This window comes from Chiloscyllium plagiosum, unplaced genomic scaffold, assembly GCF_037043375.1.
Source record: "Chiloscyllium plagiosum isolate Xiang-an unplaced genomic scaffold, Cpla_swu_hap1 HiC_scaffold_27, whole genome shotgun sequence".
Lineage (NCBI taxonomy): Eukaryota > Metazoa > Chordata > Chondrichthyes > Orectolobiformes > Hemiscylliidae > Chiloscyllium > Chiloscyllium plagiosum.
In genome coordinates this window covers 92,071,638-92,096,897 of record NW_028270165.1, presented here as the reverse complement: position 1 = coordinate 92,096,897, position 25,260 = coordinate 92,071,638, and the positions used below count along the sequence as shown (strand labels likewise).

Below are 25,260 nucleotides of genomic sequence, written 5' to 3'. Positions count from 1 at the left end.
AGAGAGTGTGCCCCAGTGAGCTGTCTATGGGATGGAGCTGTAACCAGTTACACAGACTGAAGTAACATTATAGTATTCGCAGCAGGGAGTAACTGCACACATTTCCTGAGTGTGATCACAGTTTCAATTGTTCATCAGAATCCGGGAGCCAAAAGGACACCAGAACGAAGAGAAGTCGTGGAAACGCGGGGACTGTGCTAACGGATTCCATTCCCTGTCGGTACATGAGATTTATCAACTCAGTCGCAGTTGGGAGAGACATTCTTCAAAACATTATTACAACATTATTTCCATTGACAAAAACACATTCACGCTGCCTGATTACCTTGAAACCGTACAAGTGCCCTGTCATCACATCTTTAATCATAGCTTTGAACATTTTCCCTATGACATATGTTAAGGTAAATGATCTGCAGTTTCCTGTTCTCGGTCTACCTTTTTGAAGAAGGGAGTTTTCCATTCTACAGAAACCTCCCCTGAAACTAATAAGGTTTGGAAAATTAAAACCAATGCATTAACAATATCACTAGCTAATTTTTATTTAAGGGTCTAGAATGAAATCCTTTGGACCCCTGGGACTTGTGAGCTTGTAGTTCCAACAGTTTACTCAGTACTACCTCCCTGGTAATTGTAATTGTCTTCAGTTCCTCCTTCCCTTTCATTTCCTGATTTCCAGCTAGTTCTAACCTGTTACTTGTATCCTCGCTGCTGAAGACAGATTCAAGCTCTTTTCAATTCATCTGCCATCTCTTTATCCTCCGTTATTGAATCCCCAGACTCATTTTTTACAGAACCAACACAGCTTTTCTTTAAAAAGTTAACAAAGTGACAAAACTTTCCTTCCTGTTTTTATACTTTTGGCTAACTTTCTAACTCTAATTGCTGTGCTCCTGCCTCCATTATGTCTGATGTTTTTTCCCCAGCTCTTAACTCTCACATCAACCTGACTGCATATTCTATGGAACTGACCTTGGTTAAGTGTTGCAAAATACACAAGGGCAAATTTTTCATCTCCAGAAAGTCTTAGTACTGAACACGATAACATTCACTTTGAAATATTGTTCATTCAAGCTTCACAAGCACACCCTCCAGATTCAAAATCCCACAATGACACCCAGTTTTGTTATGATCTTTAATTTTGAAGAGAAATTTGAATATTCAGTGATTAACTGGAAGAACTGTTCATGAAATTTTCACATTTTTAAACAAAAAAAATCAACTGGATTAATTGAGCAGAATAGCATGTATGACCTTAAATTGTAAATCTAGTTTTGTTTTGAGTGACGGAGTAGATCCACACCAGATGAGGATCTAATACCTAGATTTAGGCTGTTGTCAGGAGCTTTTATTAAACACAAAATGGCATCTCAATATAAAGTAATATAAAACATGTTTTCAGGCTGCAAATTAACACTGTGTTTAAAATAGCTAAAAGCTGCATTTCTGCATTCCTGAGCTAACTGAATCACAGATTAAGCAAACAATGCCTTCTTCATAGTATGGATCTAATTAAGCTAGATAGGACATTACTGACCATCCTAGCTAACCTTGAAGCACAGGTATGAGGAGATAATGCATGTGAAACAACATTATTTCCCAGGAAATATCATTGGGTTAATCTGTTGTCCATTATGTAATTTTATTACATTTTATTGGATTTACTCTGTAATTAAGGCTGTACTGTCTCTTAAGAAACATATGAAAATTGATATTTTATTCCAAGTTAATCACGCAGTTTCTCCAAGGAACACAGAATCTTTTAATATCTGTCTTGCTGGACAAATCTTTTCCCGGCCGTTACAAATTAAAGTGTGAAATCTTGCTGAAGCAAACCATAATCCTAGTGTTCATTTGACCAAGGAGAGGCTTTCTGACACAGTATGTCGAAGGGCCGACAAAAGGGGAGGTCACACTGGATCTGGTGCTTGGTAATGAATCAGGCCAGATGTTTGATTTAGTGGAAGGTGAACACTTTGGAGAGAGTGACGATAATTCAGTTAGGTTTCATATAGCAATTTAAAGGGATAGGAACATGCCACAGGTTAAGAGTTATCGATGGGGCAAGGGCAATTATAATGCAATTAGTCAAGACTTAGGATGCATAGAATAGGGTAGCAAAATGCAGGGGATGGGAACAATTGAAGTGTGGAGCTGGTTTAAGGAACAGATATAGTGTGCCCTTGATAGGTATGTCCCTGTCAGGCAGGGAGTGATAAGGTAAGGGAACCGTGGTTTACAACAGAAATTGCATCTCTTGTTACAAAGAAGAAGGAGGCTCATGTGTTGATGAGGCAAGATGGTTCAGATGAGGCGATGGAGAGTTACAGATCAGCTCGGAAGGGTTTAAAGAGAGAGTTAAGAGCAAAGAGAGGACATGAGCAGTCTTTAACACATAAAGGAGAACCCTAAAGCTTTCTATAGGTATGTGAGGAATAAAAGGATGATTAGGGTAGGAATAGGGTCAGTCAAAGACAGAAGTGGGAAGTTGAGTGTGGGCCCTGTGGAGATTGGAGAGGTGTTAATGAATATCTCTCATCGGTCTTCACTCAGGAAAAGGAGAATATTGTCGAGGAGAAGAATGAGGTACGAGATATGAGACTCGAAAGGATTGAGGTTAGTTGCACACAGGTGTTATCTATTCTAGAAAAGGAGTGAGAGGAGACAAGTGCCCTAGGGCGGATTGGATTTAACCAAGGATTCTCTGGGAAGCTAGCGAGGAGAGGGCAGAGCCTTTGGCTTTGATATTTGAGTTGTCATTGTCTACCGATTTAGTACCAGAGTGGAGGATTGCAAATGTTGTGCCCTTGTTCAAGAAGGGCAGCAGAGATGACCCAGGTAATTATAGACCAGTGAGCCTTACGTCTGTTGAAGGAAAGCTTTTGGAAAGGAATATTAGAGATAGGATTTCTAATCATCTAGCAAGCAACAATTTGATTTCAGATAGTCAACACTGTTTCATCAAGGGCAGATCGTGTCTCATAAACCTCATTGAGTTTTTTGAGAAGGTGACCAAGCATGGAGATGAGGGTAGGGCAGTTGACATGGTGTAAATGGACCTCAGTAAAGCCTTTGATAAAATTCCACATGGTAGGCTATTGGAGAAAATGCAGAGGCATTGGATTGAGGGTGATTTAGCAGTTTGGATTACAAACTAGCTTTCTGAAAGAAGACAGCAAGTGGTGGTTTATGGAAAATATTCAGCCTGGAGTCCGGTTACTAGTGGTGTACCACAAGGATCAGTTTTCAGACTACTGCGGTTTGTCATTTTTTAAATGACTTAGACACAGGCATAGGTGGATGGATTAGTAAATTTGCAGACGACACTAAAGTCGGTGGAGTAGTGGACAGTTTGCAAGAATGTTATAGGTTGCAGGGGGACTTGGATAAACTGCAGAATTGGGCTGAGAGGTGGCAAATGGAGTTCAATGCAGCTAAATGTGAGGTGATTCACTTTGGGAAGAATAACAGGAAGGCAGTGATCTTGGAGTCCATGTGCATAGATCCCTGAAAATTGCCACTCAGGTGGATAGTGCTGTTAAGAAGGCATACGGTGTGTTAGGTTTCATTCGAAGAGGGATTGAGTTCCGGAACCGCAATATCATGCTGCAACTATACAAAACGCTGGTGCAGCCACACTTGGAATATTGTGTATAGTTCTGGTCCCCATATTTCAGGAAGGATGTGGGAAGCATTGGAAAAGGTGCAGAAGAGATTTACCAGGATGTTGTCTGGTCTGGAGGGAGGGTCTTATGAGGAAAGGCTGAGAGACTTGGATCTGTTCTCATTGGTAAGAAGGCGGCTAAGGGGGGATTTGATAGAGACATATAAGATGATCAGAGTATTAGATAGGGTAGACAGTGAAAGAATTTTTCCTAGAATGGTGAAGTCAGCTTGTATTAGGGGCATAACTACAAATTGAGGGGTGATAGATTAAAGACAGGTGTCAGAGGCAAGTTCTTTATGCAGAGAGTGGGAAGGGTGTGGAATGCCCTACCTGCTAAGGTAGTCAACTCGGCCACATTAGGGAGATTTAAACAATCCTTCGATAAGCGCATGGATATATCGATATTTTTATATTTTTATATCGATATTTTTATTAGAAATTTAACATTTTTACAAGTTTACAAAAATAAACAAAATTCTCAGATATAAGCATTGATATACAATAGCCAAAGTTTAACAAGAAAGAAAAGATAAAAAACCCGAAACAGAAAAAAAACAAAACTGAACTGTCTACTAATCTAACCTACAACTAACCAGATTGTATATTTAAGTCTCTTACATGCTCGGAATGTGTTAACATCAGATGTAATAAAACCCGTATTCGTGCGGGATTCCTCTCCCGAGGGGCCCCGGCCCAGCCAGGTTTGTAATCTCAATTAAATAAAAGCCCTTGTTAGGATAGCCGAAATATCTGTATTTATGTAACTCAAGAAGGGCTGCCATATTTTATAAAATAATTCGGTCTTTCGCTGCACTATATTTGTGAGGAAGTCAAGGGGAATACATTCCATAATTAATCTGTGTCAATTTGAACGTCCAGGGGGGCCCTCAGCCACCCAGTTTTTCCTTGCACAGAAAGAAAGAATAGAAAATAGTCTCTTCCCGTACATGTCCAGGGAGGGAAAGTTCGAAAAGCCCAAAAGGAGAGATACAGGGTCCACTTTAATTTCCGTTCCTAAAATTTCTGTCAGGGTACTTGCTACTTTAGTCCAATATCTACGGATCTTATGACAGGTCCATAGGCAATGTATAAGAGTGCCCACCTCTATTTTGCATTTAGGACACATTGGAGATGCTCTTGCCTTAAATTTTGCCAGCCGAACCGGTGCTATATGGGCCCTATGAAGTATCTTCAGCTGGATAGCCTGGTTTCTGTTACAAATAGTAATTCTTCTAGCATTTTCCCAAATATCATTCCATGTTTCTATAGAGATTTCTAGTCCCAGATCCTGATCCCATGTTTTAAGCAGATTATCCATATCTCCCGATACTTCATCATGTAGTAAATGATAAATAGTACTGGCGGAAGATACCCCCACTGGTTGAAGGACACTACATTCTCTATCTGATTTATAAAGACTATCTAATAACGTAGTCTTCTTCTGTATATAATCTCGAATTTGAAAGTATCGAAAGAGGTCTCCATTAGGTAATCCAAATTTCTGACGCAGCTGTTCAAAAGACATCAGGACCCCATCTTTAAATAGATCCCCTAAACATGAGATACCTCTGGATCTCCAGAGTTTAAAAGTGGCATCTGTCAACCCTGGTTGGAATCCCCATGCTCCCACTATCGGTGCATAGGGGGATGTTTTATGTGAGTTGCCCTCATTTTGCCGCATTATGTTCCAAGCCTTAATTGTGTTTAGTGTTATAGGGTTTTTACAGTGATCTGTAACGATTTTCCTCTTGTCTGAAAATAAAAGGTTAATAAGTGGGTATTTTACTTGAGAGGCCTCGATGTCCAACCAGATTGGGTCTTGTCTGATCCACAATCAATCAGCTATGTAACTTAATAGAGAACTTAACTGATATTTCCTAAAGTCTGGGAAGTCCAATCCTCCCCTTGTCTGTGGAAGCTGTAGCTTCTTCAGCTTAATGAGGGGCCGTCTATGATTCCAGCCAGCCATATAATTTACATAGAGCCGTCCTCGGCAGCATCACCGGAAGCATTCTCATAGGATATAGGAGACGGGGCAGGACATTCATTTTGATTAATGCTATTCTACCCAACCAGGAAATTGGAAGGACTCCCCATCGCTGGAGGTCCTGCCTTATCCCTTCCAGTAAATGCACAAAATTAGCCTTATACAACTGACCAAATACTGGAGTAATAAAAATGCCTAAATATAAGAAGCCCTCCAGGGACCAAGGGAAGGGAAAAAGGGATCCGTCCACTAAGTGGGGTGTCATAGCAAGGCCACCCATTGGCATAGCGTCCGATTTTGAAAAATTAATTTTGTAGCCTGAGAATGCGCTAAATGTATTAATAACTTGGATTAGGCGAGGTACGGACATCAGAGGATTACTGAGGAATAGAAGAACATCATCTGCATAAAGGGTAATTTTATGTTTACCTGTACCAATCCTTGGGGCCGTTATATTAGGATCAGCTCGTATAGCTTCTGCTAGTGATTCAATTATTAGTGTAAATAACAATGGCGCGAGGGGACATCCCTGACGGCAGCCCCTACCCACACTGAAGCTATCCGAACCTAATCCATTGGTAACCACAACTGCTTTGGGATCACTATACAATGTTGAGACCCATTTGGTAAACACCTGACCAACGCCAAACCTTTCCAATGTGTAAAACAAATATGACCATTCAACCCTATCAAATGCCTTTTCCGGGTCTAATGAAACCACTACTCCTGGTATCTTTCCCTGATGACAGGCTTGAATCATATTCAAAACCCTTCTAATATTATTGGATGATCTATGGCCCTTAATAAACCCCCGTCTGATCCTCCTTTGTAATATGTGGCAGTACCCTTTCTAGTCTCAGTGCTAACGTTTTAGAAAGGATTTTAAAATCTACATTTAGCAAGGATAATGGTCTATATGATGTGCAATCTTCTGGATCCTTTCCTTTTTTAAGGATAAGAGAGATATTTGCCTCTTTCAGCGAAGGCGGGAGACAGCCCTGATTATATGCATAGTTATACATGTCCATAAGTGGACCAGCCAATATTTCTGTAAATTCTTTATAGAATTCAGCTTGAAAACCATCTGGGCCCGGTGCCTTACCACTCTGAATTTGCCTAATTGCACCAAGTATTTCTTGGACTGTAAGAGGAGCATTTAGGACCGATACTTGTTCCGGAGTTAGGCCTGGAAAGGTCAAATTTTTAAAACATGACTGCATCCTCCTCATCCTATCTTCATAATCCTGCGATTTATATAACTCAGAATAAAATTCTCTAAAGATCGCATTAATCTTTTTATGATCATGAGTTAAAATACCCGTACTTTCCTTGATAGACGTAATAGTCTGAGGGGCCTTTTTTTTCCTTTGCAAGAAATGCTAAGTATCCACCCGGTTTGTCGCCATATTCATATAACCTTTGTTTTGCAAATAATATTTCCCTCTTAGCCGTTTGAGTAAGCGTAGTGTTTAGAGCTGTCCTAAGAGCCAAAATCCTTTGCAATTTAATAATATAAGGTCTATCAGTGTATGCTGTTTCAGCTGCTTTTAAGCGAGCTTCAAGCAGACGCTGTTGTTCTCCCTTCAATTTCTTCTGGGTCGCTGAATAGGAGATGATCAAACCTCGCGTGTAAGCTTTGATGGTCTCCCACATCATTGATGGGTTGCGAGCTGTACCTGAATTAATTTCTAAAAAAGTTTTAAATTCTTGAGAGAAGTACTTTACAAATTTACTATCTTTCATTAGGAAGGGGTCCATACGCCAATGCCGAGGGGATGTCCCATTGTTCCTCGCCTTAGTTTCCATATATACAGCAGCGTGATCGGAAATTGCTATACTACCTATTTTACAGGATGATATGGAATTTTTAAAAATCGAGGGGGCGAAAAACATATCAATTCTGGTATGACATTTATGTGGATTGGAGTAAAAAGAAAAATCTCTGCCCTGTGGATGAAGACATCTGCATACATCTACTAATCCTAATTCTTTGTTCGGATCCATCAGTTGTCTAGATCTGGGAGATACTCCGCCAGTACTCTTGGGAATCCTATCTATTTCCGGATCCATAATACAATTAAAGGCTCCCCCTATAATTATATGACGGGCACCAAAAGCCATCAATTTTGAAAAGGCTTCGTTATAAATTTAAAGGGGTGTGCCGGAGGGCAGTACAAATTTAAAATCCCATATTCCTCTCCATTTATGAGGGCTTTAATCAAAATATATCGTCCAGCTTCGTCTTTTATCTGCTTTAGGATTTTGAAAGGGAAATTCTTTCGGACAAGAATAACAACTCCCCTGCTTTTTGAGCTAAAAGAAGAAAAAAAGGCCTGATCAAATCCACCCTGTTGTAATTTCAAGTGTTCTTTATCCGACAGGTGTGTCTCCTGTAGGAGAGCTATATCAACTCTTTCCTTCTTAAGATTTGATAATATTTTCTTCCTTTTGACTGGCGAATTACTCTCCTTGACATTCCAAGTGCACCACTTAACCGACTGATCAACCATAATCATCTGGGCCAATCCGAGATCCCTCGGGAGGGGGAACCCTATCCAGAACATCCCGAGCGTAGAGCATATAAAATTTACAAAAATAACGCCTCTCTAATACGCCCACAACAATACAATAAAAAACCATTTCTAAAAAAAAACGTATCTAAGTGGAGATTTTCCCCTTGTTCCCAGAGGGTGTCACTTCCTCGCCAAAAGTCCATCATATCCTCTCCCAACCAATGCCCCACCCTTGACCCAGACGCTCCTCAATAAAATGAGAATTCAAATATAATACAAAGGTAGAGTTAACAGTGAGCACCCTACCCCACCCACACCAACACCTGGATATATTTGGTAATGTTAATACCATATATAAATATATAACTATAAAATTACCACATCAACAAATAATAATTAAATATAATACAAAATAACAAGGGAAAGCAACCTCGCTCCTAGAGACAGAGGTAAATTTGAATAAGGTAGCCACCTCTCCCCACCAACACCAACCAAACCCCCCAGCTTTTTTTTTAATATATACCCCAGCTTTTTTATATATACATATACACATACACACACACACACCCCTCATATATACATAAAATAATAAAAGAAAACAACCCCAAGGGGGGGGAGAAAATCAAATCCCTCTCCCTACCCCGCATGATAATATTAAACAGTAAAGTAAAGTCAGAGGAAAAAAAAGGGGGGATACAAAACAAAGTGGGGTGAAAGGCAAACCAACATCCATTATGCCTTACAGTTTATCTAAGAGAGTCTAAGAATTCCTTAGCCTTTTCTGGCGATCCAAAGTTATATACGGATTGTTCATGGTTAAAGTGTAACGTCGCTGGGTAGCGTAAGGAGTACTGAATATTTAAGTCCCTTAAACGCTTCTTCGCCTCGTCGAATGCCTTCCTCTTTCGAACCAGAGCCGGGGAAAAGTCCTGGAATAACATGATCTTGGATCCTTTATAGATCATAGCTTGGGGGTCTTTTCCACCCTTGCCTGGCCTGATCCAGCTTCCAGATTTAAAAGCTGTGGCAGCCACTGCTCCAGGAATACTGTAAGCTGGCCTTCTTCTTCCCGTTCGGGTAGGCCCAGCAAACAAATATTTTTTTGACGACCTTCAGCTCTGCCCCTCCAACTCGGCGCTCGATTTCTTTCATGTCTTGGTCGTGCTTTTGCAGTGTGGCCGAGAGTGAGTCCCATCGACTTCGGGAATCCTCGCTAAACGCGCCGATCTTCGCGTCCATCTTGGAGATCATCTCCACAAGGCTTGCCCCTGTAGGTAAGTCCCCCGGGGCGGCTGTGGACGCCTCTGCTGCAGCTGGAGAGAGTGGGGGAGAGGGTCCTGCTTGTTGTGAGCTGCGGGCTCCCTTCCCTTTAGTCATTTTAACTAAAGATTAGATTGTTTAAGTTTAATATTAAACAACTAATTAAACAACTATTATCAATGATTTGGTGAGTGTGGTCGGGGTGGGTGACCCACTTTACCCAAATCTTGGGAGGAGCACTGTCGACTCAGACTTGCTAGTTGCCACCATCTTGTATTTCCCTCAGAAATGAGCAGCTTTAAAACAAAAACTGGTAATGTATGAGTGTGATGGAGTATAAGCCTGTGTGCGTGTTGGGTGGTGTGTGTCTGTGTCCGAGAGAGAGCGTGTACACGAGAGAGTATAGATAAAAGTGAGGAATTGCACTTTGCTTTAATAAAAAGGGGAGGACTTGTAGCAGTTACTGGCGGGGCCCTGGGTAATGTTGTAGAAGAGAGACATGGTGTGGTTCAGGTACATAGTTCTTTGAAAGTTGCATCACTGGTAGACAGAGTTGTTAAGAGTTGATTAGCCCACTTGCCTTCATTGTTCACACCTTCATTAGATTAGATTACTTACAATGTGGAAATAGGCCCTTCGGCCCAACAAGTCCACACCGCCCCGCCGAAGTGCAACCCACCCATTCCCCTACATTTACCCCTTACCTAACACTACGGGCAATTTAGCATGGCCAATTCACCTGACCTGCACATCTTTGGACTGTGGGAGGAAACCGGAGCACCCGGAGGAAACCAACGCAGACACAGGGAGTACGTGCAAACTCCACACAGTCAGTCACCTGAGGTGGGAATTGAACCCGGGTCTCTGGCGCTGTGAGGCAGCAGTGCGAACCACTGTGCCACCGTGCCGCCCACACAGTTGAATATTGGAGTTGGGACATCATTTTGAAATTATACAGGATGTTGGTGAGGCCACTTTTAGAACACTGAGTACAGTTCTGGTCGCCCTGTTACAGGAAGAATACTATTAGAGAAGGTTCGGTAAAGATGTACCAGGATGTTGTCAGGACTGAAGGGTTTGAGTTATAAGGAGAGGCTGAGACTTTATTCACTGGAGTGGAGGAGGTTGAGGGGTGACCTTATTGAGATTTGTAAAATCATGAGGGGTGTCGGCAAGGTGAGTAGCAAAAATAGTGAGGAGCATGTTTGGTTATGTCGAGTCCTAAATAAATAAATATTGGCTCTACCGTTTCTTTTTCTCCTATTGGCATTTGGACACTTAAATTTGTCAGTAATCGCAGCATTGCCACAGAGTGTACAGCGCATGCTCCTCGGTGTCAGCAAGAACGGCGCATGCTCCTAGCTGTCCGCTGCAACGGGGCGCGACCTTCTTTAGAAGCTAATGGGGAGCCTTGGAGGACCAGAAGTAGGGTAGTCCTCCTGCCAATGAGAACATCCACTATTGTCTGAATGCGGAAGTTGTCCCATGAGCTTCTGAAGCTGCTGCACCTCTCTCTCTGAAAGAAGATTGAGCTTCACTCCAGACTACAACTTCCTTCCTCTGTTTAACATTGTGAGTACGGCACTCTCTTTTCCATTTCTTTATTTCATTGTGGGCTTCGGTTGTTGACTCGCAACAACTGGATGTAAAGACAGTGAATCCAGGGAGGAGCAGACTCAGGAAATGTTGATCCAGATCAGTGTCTCAATTGGCAAAAACAGTCCCACAGTGTGAAGTTATAGCCTTTGCTGTGGGGGGAGAAAACAGCAGAAAGGAAGTGCATTGTTTAAATGGAGATATATTGGGATGTGGGGAAAGTGAGGACTTCACGTGTTGAAGATCAGAGTCAAAAAGTGTGGCAGCTTCCAAGGAGCAGGAGAGTCAACATTTCGGACCCGAGCCCTTCATCGGGAATGCCGTGTGGATGTACAAAGGGGCCTCAGCGTCCTCCTACACCAGTCACTGCCTGTTGTGAGACAGGTGCAGCAAGCAATCAGCAAGGCAAGTGTAATATTAGCAAGAGGAATTGAGTTCAGAAGTGGGGATGCCTTCCTGCTGTTCGGGGGTGGGGTGGGGTGTCATTAAATATATTCAAGGCTGAACTCCTCTGATTTTTGAACAACAAAGAGGTGGATGTTTCTGGGGGAAGGCAAGAAAATGGTTTCAAGACCAGTATAGAACAGTTACAGAGTCAGACAGCACAGAAACAGACCCTTCAGCCCAACTAGTCCGTGCTGACTATGTTCACAAACTAAACTCGTTCCACCTGCCTGTGTTTGGCCCATATCCCTCCGAACCTTTCCTATTCATGTCCTTATCCAAACATCTTATAAACGTTGTTACTGTACCTGCATCCACCATTTCCTCTGGACATTCATTCCACACACAAACCACTCTCTCAAAGGAAAAAGGTGCTCCTCATATCTATCTTAAAATCTTTCTCCTCGCACCTTAAAAATTTGCTCCTAATCTTGAAACGACACCTGCCATTTACCTCATCTATGGTTTTATAATTCTCTATAATGTTGCATCTCAACCTCCTGTGTTCCATTGAAAACATCCCAGCCTGTCCACCTAGATGTAGGTAGATTAATATCTAGTTATGATCTGTTCAAAGCTGGTGCAGGCTCGAAAGACCAACTGACCTACTCCTGCTCCCAACTCTCTCACTATGTCCAGGACAGTAAGAGACTATAAGACAGGAGCAGACATTTGGCCATTCACCACATCAGGTCTGCTCATACCATTCAATTGTGGCTGATCAGTTTGTCAACCCCATTCACCTGCTTTCTCCCAATACCTCTCGATCCCCTTGATACTCAAGAACCTATCTATTTTAGTTTTAAATATCCTCAGTGACCTGGCCTCCACAGCCTTCTGTGTCAAGGAATTCCATAGATTCACCATTCTCTGGCTGAAGTTTTTCCTTTTCTCCATTCTAAAAGGTCCTGTGGTCCTAGTCTCTCTTACCAATTGAAACATCTTTCCAATGTCCAGGTCGTTCAGTATTATGTATGTTTCAATTAGACCCCCCCCCCCCTGGTGAGTGTAGGCCTGTTAATCAGCATGAACCAGACCCTTCAGGATGAGGTACAGCAGGGATTAGGTTCAGCAAACTGAGAATGGAGGGAGAGTGTGTGGGATGGAGATTTTCAGCCTCTCTGGAATAAGGGAGGAAAAAGCGATAAATCAGAACTGATCGGATGGGCTGATCGGCCAAAGAGTGGCAGGTGGAGTTTAATTTAGAGAAATGTGAGGTTTGCATTTTGGTCAAGCAATCCAGGCAAGACTTACACAGTTAAGGGGAGTGTTGCAGAACAAAGAGACCTTGGTATGTTTTCCTTTATTGGTCAGAGCATTGAGTACAGGATTTGGGAAGTCCTGTTGCTGTTGTGCAGGACATGTGGTTAGGCCACTTTTGGGCTCCCTGCATTCAGTTCTGGTCTCCCTGCAATAGGAAAGATGTCGTGAAACTTTCAAAGGGGTGGGAAAACTTTTATAAGGCTTGTTGGCAGATTTGGAACGTTTGAGGTACAGGGAGAGGCTGATAGGCCAGGGATATTTTCCCTGGAGCATCAGAGGTTGAGGTGTGACCTTATAAAAATATATAAGGGGCATGGATCAGGCAAGGTCTTTTCCCCAGGATAGGGGAGTCCAGAACTAGAAGAACATCGGTTTAAGGTGAATGGGGAAAGGGAAGTGAGTAGAAACTTTTTCATGCAGAGCGTGGTGGATGTATGGAACCTGCTGCCAGAGGAAGTCGTGGAGGCTGGCATAATGACACAATATAAAAGGCATCTGCATATATGAAGAGCAAGGGTTTAGAGGGATATGGGCCAAATGCTGGCAAATGGAACTACGTTAATTTAGGATGTCTGGCTGGCATCTGTCTAGGTTAGGGTGGATTAGCCATAGGATGTGCAGGTTAGGTGCATTAGTAAGGGTTAAATGCAGAGCAATAGGGGTTGGGGAATGGATGTGGGTGGGTTACCCTTCGGAGGGTCGGTGTGGACTCCCTGGGCTGAGTGGCCTGCATCCACACGATGGAGCTTCTCGGAAGGGAAGATGTTTTGCAAACTGCGCAGGTCCTCTGTGGACCAGATGGCCGCCGTCCGGAGCAGGGCTCAGAGGGATATGGGCCAAGTGCTGGCAAATGGGACTAGATTAATTTCGGATATCTGGTCAGCACCAAAGAGTTTGATCCAAGTGTCTGTTTCTATGCTGTATATCTGTGACTCTGGCTTTCCACAAACATTTGCCGCATCTTTACGTTCAGTTTCTCTCTGGTGTCTATGTTAATACCTTGATGTCTCACTTTGCTCCCCCGCTTCCCGGGGACGTTAACCATTTTGTGTCTGGTTCTTCTTCAAGAAGCTGCATTGCAGGTTCACCCTGAATTGACACTCTTCCCAACTGCCCCGAGTGTGGGAAAGTCTTCCGGAATTCCTTGAACCTGCTCAGGCACCAGTGGCTCCACACTGGGGAAAGGCCCTTCAGCTGCCCCGAGTGCGGGAAGGCCTTTGTCCGGGCCTCCCACCTCCTGACCCACCAGCGGGTCCACACGGGGCAGAGGCCCTTCAGCTGTCCTGAGTGTGGGAAGTGATTTACCCAGGCCTCCAACTTGCTGACCCACCAGCGGGTCCACACAGAGGAAAGGCCCTTGAGCTGACCCGAGTGCTGGAAAGGCTTCATCTGCTCCTCCCACTTGCGGAGGCACCAGCGAGTTCACGTGCCACCGCAGGGGGATTGAAGGAGCGACGGCCCAGTGCCATTATTGACTGGACTATCATCCCAGTTCCGGGGACTCCTGGGTTTGAATTCCACCGGGGCAGATGGCGGAATTAGAATTTGGTCAGAAATCTGGAGTTCAGAATCTAACGGTGAAGCCATTTTCGGGGGTTGGGGGTGGTGAAACCCCCATCAGATTCACTCACGTCCTTTTTAGGGAAGGAAACTGTCGTGGTGGGAGAGGATTCACTCAGTCGTTCCAGCTATCTCCTTTTTCCTGGTGTGGCCTACTATACGTGACTCTAGACCCACAACAGTCTGGTTGACTCTGCCCTGCCACCCCCCCCCCCCCCCCCCTCCACTGGCAAATGCGTGGAGAGAAACTTACTTGGCATCAAGGTATGGGTTGAAATTGGTGAGTGAGGCAGTATTTCCTTTGGGTTACGGCTGTAGCAAGGAACCAATCACAAAGGGATAACTCTGTGCTGACCAATAGTAGAGGAAGAGAGGCGGAGGGGGGTGGCAGTGTGAGCGCTTTGACCTTGAGCTGCTTATTTAAAAAAAACAGCAACTTTTCCACGGCTTTTTGGTGAGGGGGGTGCGGGGGTGGAATCTGAATCTGTAACAAAGTTGGGTCACAATAAAGGTTACCTGAACTTACTTACTGCAAGACTCAGGCTCTCATTGAAAGTTTTGAGCTCCAAGAGGTTTTTGTTTTAAAGCTGCTCATTTTTTTGCAGCCTCCTGTAGCGAGTTCCCAATGTTGTGTAACAGATGGGGCAGTGAATGAGGAGCTAGTATTGTTAGAAATTGTACATTTTTTGAGTGCAGGTACAGCATCGTTTCATCGCCATTGTAAAGTTTCCTGGCAGCACCAACAGGTGTGGGCTGTGTTCACTAGATACGCGTATCTTTACAATTAAGAATACCTAGAATGATATATTCAGAAACATAGCTGAATTCTGAAAGCATGTTAAATTTAAGAGCTGTTGAAACCTTTCTGAAACTTGCACTGAATTATATGCAGTTTAACCACAGCTCAGGACAGGTTGGAAGGGGTGAATGGCCTTTTCCTAGTCTTGTGATATTGGTTCTGACTAGCATGGAAACAAGCCCTTCAGTCCACACCGACCAGCTATTCTAACTTCACCTAGTGACCCATTTGCCAGAATTTGGCCAATGTCCCTCTAAACCCTTCCTATTTATATCCCCATCCAGATGCCTTTTAAATGCTGTAATTATATCGGCCTTCACCACTTCCTCTGGCAGCTCATTCCATAAACGCACCACCCTTCGCGTGAAAAGGTTGCCCCTTAGGTCCCTCACAAATCTTACACCCCACCCCCAACCCTAAATCTATGCCCTCTAGTTCTGGACTCCCCCCCACCCCCAAACCTGGGGAAAAGAGATACAAAAGTTCATTTTCTCCCCCCACAGGATAAAGAGTTGCCCAGAGGGAGGGGGTTTCACTCTGAACCTCACAAGACCAGTTCTGCGCAGTGACATCAACAATGGAACGGGGGGGTGGGGTAAGGTGTCTGGGTAATGGGGTGGGGCCAAGCCGAAAGCAGTCCCTGCACCATTTGCAAAAATCCCAACCCGAGGAATCCGCCCGAGGCAGATGGGAAACGGAAGCCTTTCCCACAGTTGCCACACTTCCACAGTTTCTCCACGGAACGGGATTCCACGGGTTTCTCCATGGCTGAAGCTTCAGATGTACACAAACGCGTGTGGAGCCCTTTCCCAGGCCATATAACTGTTTCAGGCTCCACACTCAGTGCGCTGCAACAGTAGGGTCTCTCATCCAGTCCCACTGATGCTGAAAATCTACTCAAACAGGAATCAAAAAGCTTTGCTCCTTCTCACAGACTCATAGTTGAAAATTGTTGTGGTCCCGATGGATTGAGTGACTGTCAGGCATTGACGTCAAATAAGGACTGCAGACGCTGGAGAGTCAGAGTCGAAAAGTGTGGCGCTGGAAAAGCACAGCAGATCAGGCAGCATCAGAGGAGCAGGAGAGTCAACATTTCAGGCATAAGGCCTTCATCTGTTGATTTTGAAACTTCCGTCTTCAGATCTTCAAATACTCTGTAAAGAGAAATTACAAAGCTCATCACTGTCAGTGCAGGGTAGAAATTCTGAACAAGCAATTCTACTTTCTATGGAATATTCTTGTGTTCTGTTATTCCACAAAATTGAAAGCACCATCCCACTCTCTCTCCCCCTCTGTTCTCACTCCGCTCTAACTAATTCTCCTGAAGGTGCTGATTCAGGATCTTACAGGGGCAGAAAAAGCAAAAACATCAAGACTGACATCTCTCTGCATTTTGGATAATTCCACCTGAAAGTTAATATCTTTCACAACACTGGGATACCACTGAGAGGGAGCAGGTCTGATTTTGGGAAGCAAATAAAATGTGTCAATTCAGGGTGAGTTGGGAATGCAGCTTCTTGAGGAAGAACCAGACACGAAATGGTTAACGTCCCCAGGAAGGTGGGAGCAAAATGAGATGTCAAGCCATTAACACCGACATTAGAGAGAAAGTGGACCTATTGACGTGGCAAATGTTAGTGGAAAGCCAGAGTCATAGAGATGTACAGCACAGAAACAGACCCTTTGGTCCAACTCATCAGTACCAACCAGGTATTCTAAATTAATCCAGTCCCATTTGTCAGCACTTGGCCTATGTCCTCTAAACCCTTCCTATTCATATACCCATCCAGATGCCTTTTAAGTGCTGTAATTGTACCAGCCATCACCATTTCCTCTGGCAGCTCATTCCTTACATACAGCACCCTCTGAATATATGAGTTGCCCCTTAGGTTCCTCTTAAATCTCACCCTCACCCTGAACCTATGACCCATCCAGGGAAAAGACCTTTTCTATTTACCCTCTCCATGCCTCTCATGATTTTATAAACGGTTGTAGGGTCACCCTCAGCCTTTGAAAACTCAACAGAAAACAGCTCCACCCTGTTCAGCTCAAACCCTGACAACATCCTTGTCAATCTTATCTGAATCCTTTCAGGTTTCACAACATCCTTCCTCTAGCAGAGAGACCAGAACTGCACACAATACTCCAAAAGTAGCCAAACAAATGTCCTGGAGAGTGCACAACGTAACCTCCCAACTCCAATCCTCAGAGGACTGGGAAAGTTTTCAAAACCCACAAAAGACAACCGGGAAAGAATGGAGGGACAAACGGATCTTTTGCGGGTCAGCTTGGAACATCAGGGCGGGGGGAAATGGGAATGAGGGAAAGAAGCTGAATGTGCTGGAGCAAGGTGGAGGAAGAACAGAGGATGCAAAACCGGCTTGAAGCTGCAATGAGGAATATTGCATGTGCTTTACTTGTACCTGTTGCACTTACTGGTGGGAATCGGGTGCATTTTAAACATCAAAACAGAAAAGCTATCTACTCCTCCCGCCTTCCCAACGTCGATCCCTCTGTCCCTCCTCACCCGGGTAACTAAGACACATACCTGAGTTTGTGGAGTCTCCTCCCTCCCTGCATTCACTCCAGTTGCTACAAGTGAATAGATTTCCCCTCCCCACATGTCTGTCTCCCTCCCAGGATGAAGAGTTGCCCAGACAGTGAGATTCACTCACGGACAGGGCCACTTCCCTGCTGTGACATCAACATATCAAGAGACGAGTCACAGTTTGCAAAACCCCTTCCCTTCAGAGAACCCTCACAGTGTGGAAGCAGGCCACTGGGCCTAAAGTCTCCATACCGACCCTCTGAAGGTTAACCCACCCACACCCATTCCCCTACACCTGTTGCTCTCCATTTACCCCGTCTAACCTGCACATCCCTGGGCACGAAATAATTCAGCATGGCCAATCCACCCTAACCTGCACGTGCCTGGGCACTATGGGTAATTTGGCATAGCCAATCCCCCCGAACCTGCACATACAAATTCACCCCCATGGACGTGTGTGTGTGTTTGCACAAAAGAGAAACAAAAATCGACATCAGTCTATCTCTGCCTATTTGAGAACAGGTGCCTTACTTCTGTTGTAAATATTGTTGTAAATCATAGCTGGGTGCTAATAGTTAGATGGAAGGGAGACAAAATTCCCCAAGTAGGGCACCATGAGAATCCTGGGAGAGCCCTATTTCTGGTTTACTTCTGAATGAACAAACATTAAGCATAAGCACCTATTTATTTTTAATTTTGTTTCATTTTTCTTGTTTAATTCCCTGTTATGACTACACTCTGTGCCTGGATGGTTGACAGGCTGGGAGATTGTAGGTTGGGGCATGATTACTGAATGTTTTATTGTTCCAGAAGGGGTAATAGGGAACAGGGAGATCAACAGAGGACAGAGAAATCAGGACCTGAAATCCGAGGTGACACCAGACTACCCTTTGATCAGTGCTTTGATTAGCAGTGCCAACCCTCTACCTTTACTGAGCTTCCCATCTGACTATCCCCTTGATATTCAGGATCCAATCCTTGCCATCCTGAAGCCATGTCTCTGTAAGGAGTCTCGGATCATAATTATTCTCTTCAATGTGTGCAGTCAACTCATTCACTTTTGTTACAATGCAGCACACATTCAGACACACTGTTTTTAGTTTCAATTTTTGTGACCTTTAAAATCCAGTTTTGATTGCTGGTACATTTACTCCCCTTGTCCCTTTCTATCACACTCTGATGTTCATTTTCCACATCACTATACTGCTGACTGGCCTTGATTTGGATTGGCCATGCTAAATTGCCCAGAATGTCCAGGGCCGTGTAGGTTAGGTGGGTTAGCCATGGGAAATGCAGGGTTATAGTTTCACAGTAATAGAAGCAGGAGTCGGCCATTTGGCCCATCCAGCCTGCTCCACCATTCATTAAAATCATGGCTGATTTATCCATCAACTCAGCTCCTCCTCCCTGCATTGTCCCAACTACCCTTCATTCCCCTACCATTGCAAATACCCATTCAACTGTGTATTGAGTTTAGAGTCATAGCGATGTACAGCATGGAAACAGACCCTTTGGTCCAACCCGTCCCATGCCGACCAGATATCCCAACCCAATCTTGTCCCACCTGCCAGCACCCAAACAATATCTCTCCAAACCCTTCCTATTCATATACCCATCCGAATGCCTCTTAAATGTTGCAATTGCACCAGTCTCCACAACTTCCTCTGGCAGGTCATTCCATACACACACCAGCCTCTGTGTGAAAAAGTTGCCCCTTTGGTCTCTTTCATATCTTTCCCTTCTCACCCTAAACCTATGCCCTCTAGTTCTGGACTCCCCCACCCCAGGGAAAAGATTTTGTCTATTTATCCTATCCATGCCCCTTCTGATTTTATAAACCTCTATACGGTCACCCTTCAGCCTCTGACGCTCCAGGGAAAACAGTCCCGGCCTATTCAGTCTCTCCCTGTAGCTCAGATCCTCCAACCCTGGCAACATCCTTGTACATCTTTTCTGAACCCTTTCAAGTTTCACAACATCTTTCCGATATGAAGGAGACCAGAATTGCACGCAATATTCCAACAGTGGCCTAACCAATGTCCTGTACAGTCACAACATGACCTCTTGACTCCTGTACTCAATACTCTGACCAATAAAAGAAAGCATACCAAACGCCATCTTCACTATCCTATCGACCTGTGACTCCACTTTCAAGGAGCTATGAATCTGCACTCCAAGGTCTCTCTGAGTGAAAATGCCTCTACTGCTTCTGTGGTCAGAGAATTCCATAGATTCACTACTCTCTGGGAAAAGCAGTTCCTCCTCATCTCGGTCCTAAATCTGCTCCTAATCTTGAGGCCTGGTCTCATCCAGCAACAGAAATGACTCGATAAGGTAGGGCTTCATCCCCACAGTGCAACAAATTCCCACCTTCCATCAAAATCCCGGATGTACTTACTTACTCACTCAGTTGCTGTCTCACAAATGCAAGATTTCATTGTAACTTCTGCTCCCATTAAGGGCAAAACATCTCCGAAAGCTGCTCTGAAACTTCAGCCTTCACAATCACACCTCTGCTTTCACCGAAGAAGATTAGAGTCAAACAGCACGGGAACAGCCCATTTGGTACAACTCGTCCATGCCGACCAGATATCCAAAAGTAATCTTGTCCCATTTGCTAGCATTTGGCCCACATCCCTCTGCATCTGGATGGGTAAATGAATAGGAAGGGTTTTGAGGAATATGGGCCACATGCTGGCAAATAGAATAGATTGAGTTCGGATATATGGTTGGCATAGACGAGTTGGGCTGAAGGACCTGTTTGTGTGGTGTATGACTCCAACTATCTTCGGTGAAAGCAGAAGTGTGGTTGTGAAGACTGGGTTTTCAGAGCAGCTTTCAAAGATGCTTTGCCCTTCCTGGGACCGGAAGAAGTTACAATGAAATCTTTCATTTGTGAGACAGCAAGCAACGAAGTGAGTACATCCGGGATTTTGGTGGAAAGTGGGAATTCATTGCACTGAGAGGATGAAGCACTACCCTATCCAGTCACTTCTGCTGGTGGCTGAGACTAGGCCTCAAGCTTTGCGGGAGTAGGTTTAGGACAGAGATGAGGAGGAGGAAGTGAGGGCTGCTGCTTTTCCCAGAGAGTAGTGTATCTGTGGAACTCTCTGCCCGAGGAAGCAGGCTCCAATATGCCCCGGTCCTAATTCTTCAGCTTGACGTACCCGTGACTGTAAACTTTGAAGTGCTTTGGTTAACTGCAAATATTTCCCACTTGTCCAACAATCCAGTGTCAGCTGTTTCAGTCATTGGGATGGTTTTGATTCAGCTACTAAATACATCTACTCTTATTAGACAATATTCATAACAATGTACGTGAGGTGATACTATATAAGCAAGTTGTAGACAATTTAAAAAGGCCGACCAAGCAAGGAGGTGGTTAACAAACACAGGGCATCCCTCTTCGAGTATGCACCTTGTTTGTTTACAAATTAAACACGCTTGAGATCTTTTCCTAGCTGCTTTCCGAAAATCTGGGTGCCACCAGGTTTGAGAGTGTTAACAATAATGTACATCATCAACTGAAACAGGCAGCAGCAAAGAATGAACACAAACCAGTCCAGCAGGAGGCACCCATGTTTTGGTTTGAGTATTGAGGGAGTACCCTTTTTGAGACCCCTGTGATATCAGTACCATACCCAGGCTAATGTGCATTGAAACCAGATTATGAAGTGTTAACTTTCCTGCAAACTTCTGCCTGTGTGTGTCTCTCTGTAACATTTTCCAACTTGCTTCATATCTCAGTTTGTCAGCTTTTCTTTATTCCTTCCTTCCTTCCAAGGCTAATGAGGCACTCACATTCCAGAGCAGCCCAAGTTAGGGAGTTGAGCCTCATAAATCCTGGCTGTGACACATTGCTGCTTGACCAAGTGTGCAAACTCTATATACCTCTCCTTTGTTCCATTTGCAAATCGAACACTTTTCAACACAAGTTGTTTGTGTCTCTGCATGAGTCCATAACCCAGGGAAATACAACAGAGTCTTTAATAATTGCCCAATGTGTCCTGTATGCCAAATTCATTCAAATAGGGTTTCACCTCTCGTAACCCTGGGGTAAGCAAATTCATTATTACTAACTTTGTAAAGCACAAGTGCTCTCAGCAGTATTACGTCCAGACGCTAGGACCCTGTTGAGTTCTCTCACTGGTATCTTGTGGCTGAGTAGAGAGAATTGTATCAACATTTCTAACAGCACTTTTGTCCCTGGCCAGCTTTCCTCTTTATTTTGGACACAACAAAAGCAGCAATCACCCTTTATATTTTATCTCTCAAAGGATATCGGCCGGTGACCTGGCAGGACCAGGGTACCTCCTGCCTGAATCGCCAACTGTGGGGGATGGAAATAAAGCCCCATGTCAGGAAAGAATTTGTTTATCAGGAAGCAGCACAGCTGCAAGGCCAACCGTCTCCGCTGAGCCTGGGAAACACAAACTTTAGCAAGCAGGCACTAAGCCGAGATTCAAAATGGTTTCCAGGCTTTAATATGTGACCAAATGGCTGACCCAAATCTAATAATTCTCCCACATCATCGCAGGGAATTAAACAAGAAAAATGAAACAAAATGAGAAATAAATAGGCGATCGTGCTTAATGTTTGTTCATTATGAAGTAAACAGGAAATAGCAGTCTCCCAGGATTCTTATGGTGCCCTACTTGAGGAATTCTGTCCAACAAGTTTAATTGGAAGCAGTAGCTTTCGGAGTGCAGCTCCTTCATCAGGGGATTGTGGAATATAAGATTGTAAGACACAGAATTTATTGCAACAGTTTATAGTGTGATGTGACTGAAATTATATATTGAAAAAGACCCGGATTGTTTGTTAAGTCTCTCATCTGTTCGAATGACCATGATAGTTTCAGTTCTTTCAAATGTAAATCACAAAACCTTTTAAAATAGTTAAATCCTCAAGTGAACTTTACCAATTGGTGTCGCGTTAGCCCAGATAATGTATTGAAGGTGTGAGCTCCCCTGTGTGAGACTGTCTGTGCCACAATGGTTAAACTGACTTACAGAATCTTACATGGATTCATGCAGTTTTTGAGCAAAGTAAGACATAATTCTGCAAGAACAAATTCACCCAACAAACTTGTGTATGTGGGGGGGGGGGGGGGGGGGAGAGATGTATATTTGCAGATATATGTGCATTTTTTAAAGGAAAAATCTGCAGGCAGTCAATACATGTAATAGTTTGTAAATTCGACTTTGGAAACAGAACCAGTCTGACTCAAGATTGGGATACAGGCAGACTCTGACCTCACACCTTTAATGCATTGTCTGAGCTGAGATAAGACCATAAGACATAGGAGCGGAAGTAAGGCCATTCAGCCCATCGAGTCCACTCCGCCATTTAATCATGGCTTGAGCTTTTGCTATAAAACCTTGTTATCTTGAGAAGGTGACAACAAGATGTTCTGTGATTTACATTGTAATGAGACCTGTAACCTATTTGAAAAGGTGGAAAACTGAACAATCCAGGTTTGTTCAATATACCATTTCCGTGGCAGGACACTGGACTGTTTTGCTCTAAATTGTGTCTTAGGATCTTATCCTCCACAACCACCTGATGAAGAGGCAGCACTCCAACAGTTACTGCTTCCAAAGAAGCCTGTTGGACTACAACCTGGAGTTGTGTGATTCTAGAATCTGGTTTCTAGTATCTGCAGTCCTTGTTTTTACCTAGTTGGTTTTAACCCTACAATGAATCCTCTTGCAAGGATGCCTGCCTTGAAGAAGTTTTCCTCCTCTCTCTACAAGAATCTCAGGGAGTCCCTCTCCCACTGCAACTCCCAACACGTTTCCTCTACCCTGAGGCTCTTTGACCATGTCCTCAAACAGACTCGCTACCACAGCCACGTTTGTTTCCTCAGTGCCTGCCTCTGTAACCAACTCATCCTACACAGACTCCGGACCACCTTTAAACCAGCAGAGTTCGGATCTGAACCCTGCAGGCACTCTGCCTCTATTCCTCATGAAGGTCTTTTGTCCGAAACGAAGATTTTCCTGCTCCTCGGATGCTGCCTGAACTGCTGTGCTTTTCCAGCACCACTCTAATAAAAAGTGGAATGGCCATGTTGAATTAGGGTGGATTGGCTATGCTAAATTACCCATAGTGCCCAGGTTAGGGTGGATTGGCCATGCTAAGCAGGTAAGGTGCATGACTCAGGGATAAATGAAGAGCAATGGGGATAGGGGAATGGGTGTGGGTGGGTGACCCTTGGGAGGGTCGGTGAGGCCGAGTGGCCTGCTTCCACACTCTGGGGATTCTCTGAAGGGAGGGGTTTTTGGAAAGTGTGTTTTCCTCCCCGTGTGCTGCAGGCGCAGCGCATGCGCAGTGCGGCGTTCCGCTGTTGGCCATGCCCCGCCCCCTAAGCCGTCACTCTTCCTCTCCCCGCCCTAGATCCTTTGTGGCGTCACAAGGCGGAAGTGGCCCTGTCAGTTTCAAAGTGAATCTCCCGCCCTCTGGCCGACTCTTCATCCTGGGAGGGAGGCAGAGATGGGAGGGGGGGAAATTGGTCACTTGTAGCAACTGGAGTGAATGCAGGGAGGGAGCAGCCTCCGCAAACTCAGGTATGTGTCTTAGTTACCCGGGTGAGGAGGGACTGAAGGATAGAGATTGGGAAGGGGGAGGGCTGGATATCTCCTGTTTTGATGTTTAAAATGCACCAGTAACTGCAACAGGTACAAGTACAGCACATGCAATATTTCTCATTGCAGCTTCAAACCGGTTTTACATCCTCTGTCCTTCCTCCACCTTGCTCCAGCACATTCAGCTTCTTTCCCTCATTCCCATTTACCCCCGTCCTGATGTTACAAGCTGACCCGCAAAAGATCGGTTTGTCCCTCCATTCTTTCCCGGTGGCGCCCATTACTCTTGTCTATTTCTTGCCTTATCCGGCCTTGTGCGTGAACAAAGTGTTAGTGTATATCCTCTCACTGCCAGCTGCTTCCTTGTTTGCGAAAGCAACATTTCCTCCCATTTTTCGCCGACACTGAGCCTTCTGACCTCCTTGATTGTGGCTTTTTTTTTGTTTTGGCAGAAGCAGGGAACAGATGCTTATTACTATTAGTAAGAGGAATTTAGCTTAACCTACACCCTCTCCCCTCACAGCACCTTATCTGTTTGTAACATCTACCATTGTTTGCAGGCACATTTCATTCTTGTATGCACATTTTAGCTAATACAAAAGTAATTATATATTTCCTTCACATTGCTTTCATTCTTGTTAACTCCACTCTTGGCTGAAACAATTATACACTGGCGTTAGTTCATTTACCTCGCAGAAGCAATTATGGTTGCAGAAGTAACACTGCTTTAACTATATCCCACAGGGGTGACCCTACAATCTTGTATAAAATAATGTGGGGCATGGCGAGCGTAAACAGACAAGATCTTTGATCTGGGATTGCTCATAGGTTTCTTTTAAATCTCACCCTCACCATATACCTAAGGGGCAACTCCTATGCACAGAGGGTGGTGTGTGTAAAGAATGAGCTGCCAGAGGAAGTGATGACTGCTGGTACAATTACAATCTTTTAAAAGGTATCTGGATGGGTATATGTCTGGAAACATTTAGAGGGACATGGGCCAAGTGCTGGCAAATGGGACTAGATTGATTTAGGAGAT

At 44.2% G+C, this 25,260-nt stretch overlaps 3 protein-coding genes across 3 annotated transcripts in view; all 3 read left to right on the top strand.

The window, feature by feature from the left end:
* The window catches only part of LOC148145018 (uncharacterized), a 268,501-nt gene that overhangs the window by 125,643 nt on the left and 117,598 nt on the right, over positions 1 to 25,260 (top strand). The window lies entirely within an intron of this gene.
* The window catches only part of LOC148145020 (uncharacterized), a 76,068-nt gene that overhangs the window by 30,448 nt on the left and 20,360 nt on the right, over positions 1 to 25,260 (top strand). The window lies entirely within an intron of this gene.
* Positions 1 to 25,260, top strand: part of LOC148145021 (uncharacterized) — a 159,582-nt gene that overhangs the window by 125,631 nt on the left and 8,691 nt on the right. The window lies entirely within an intron of this gene.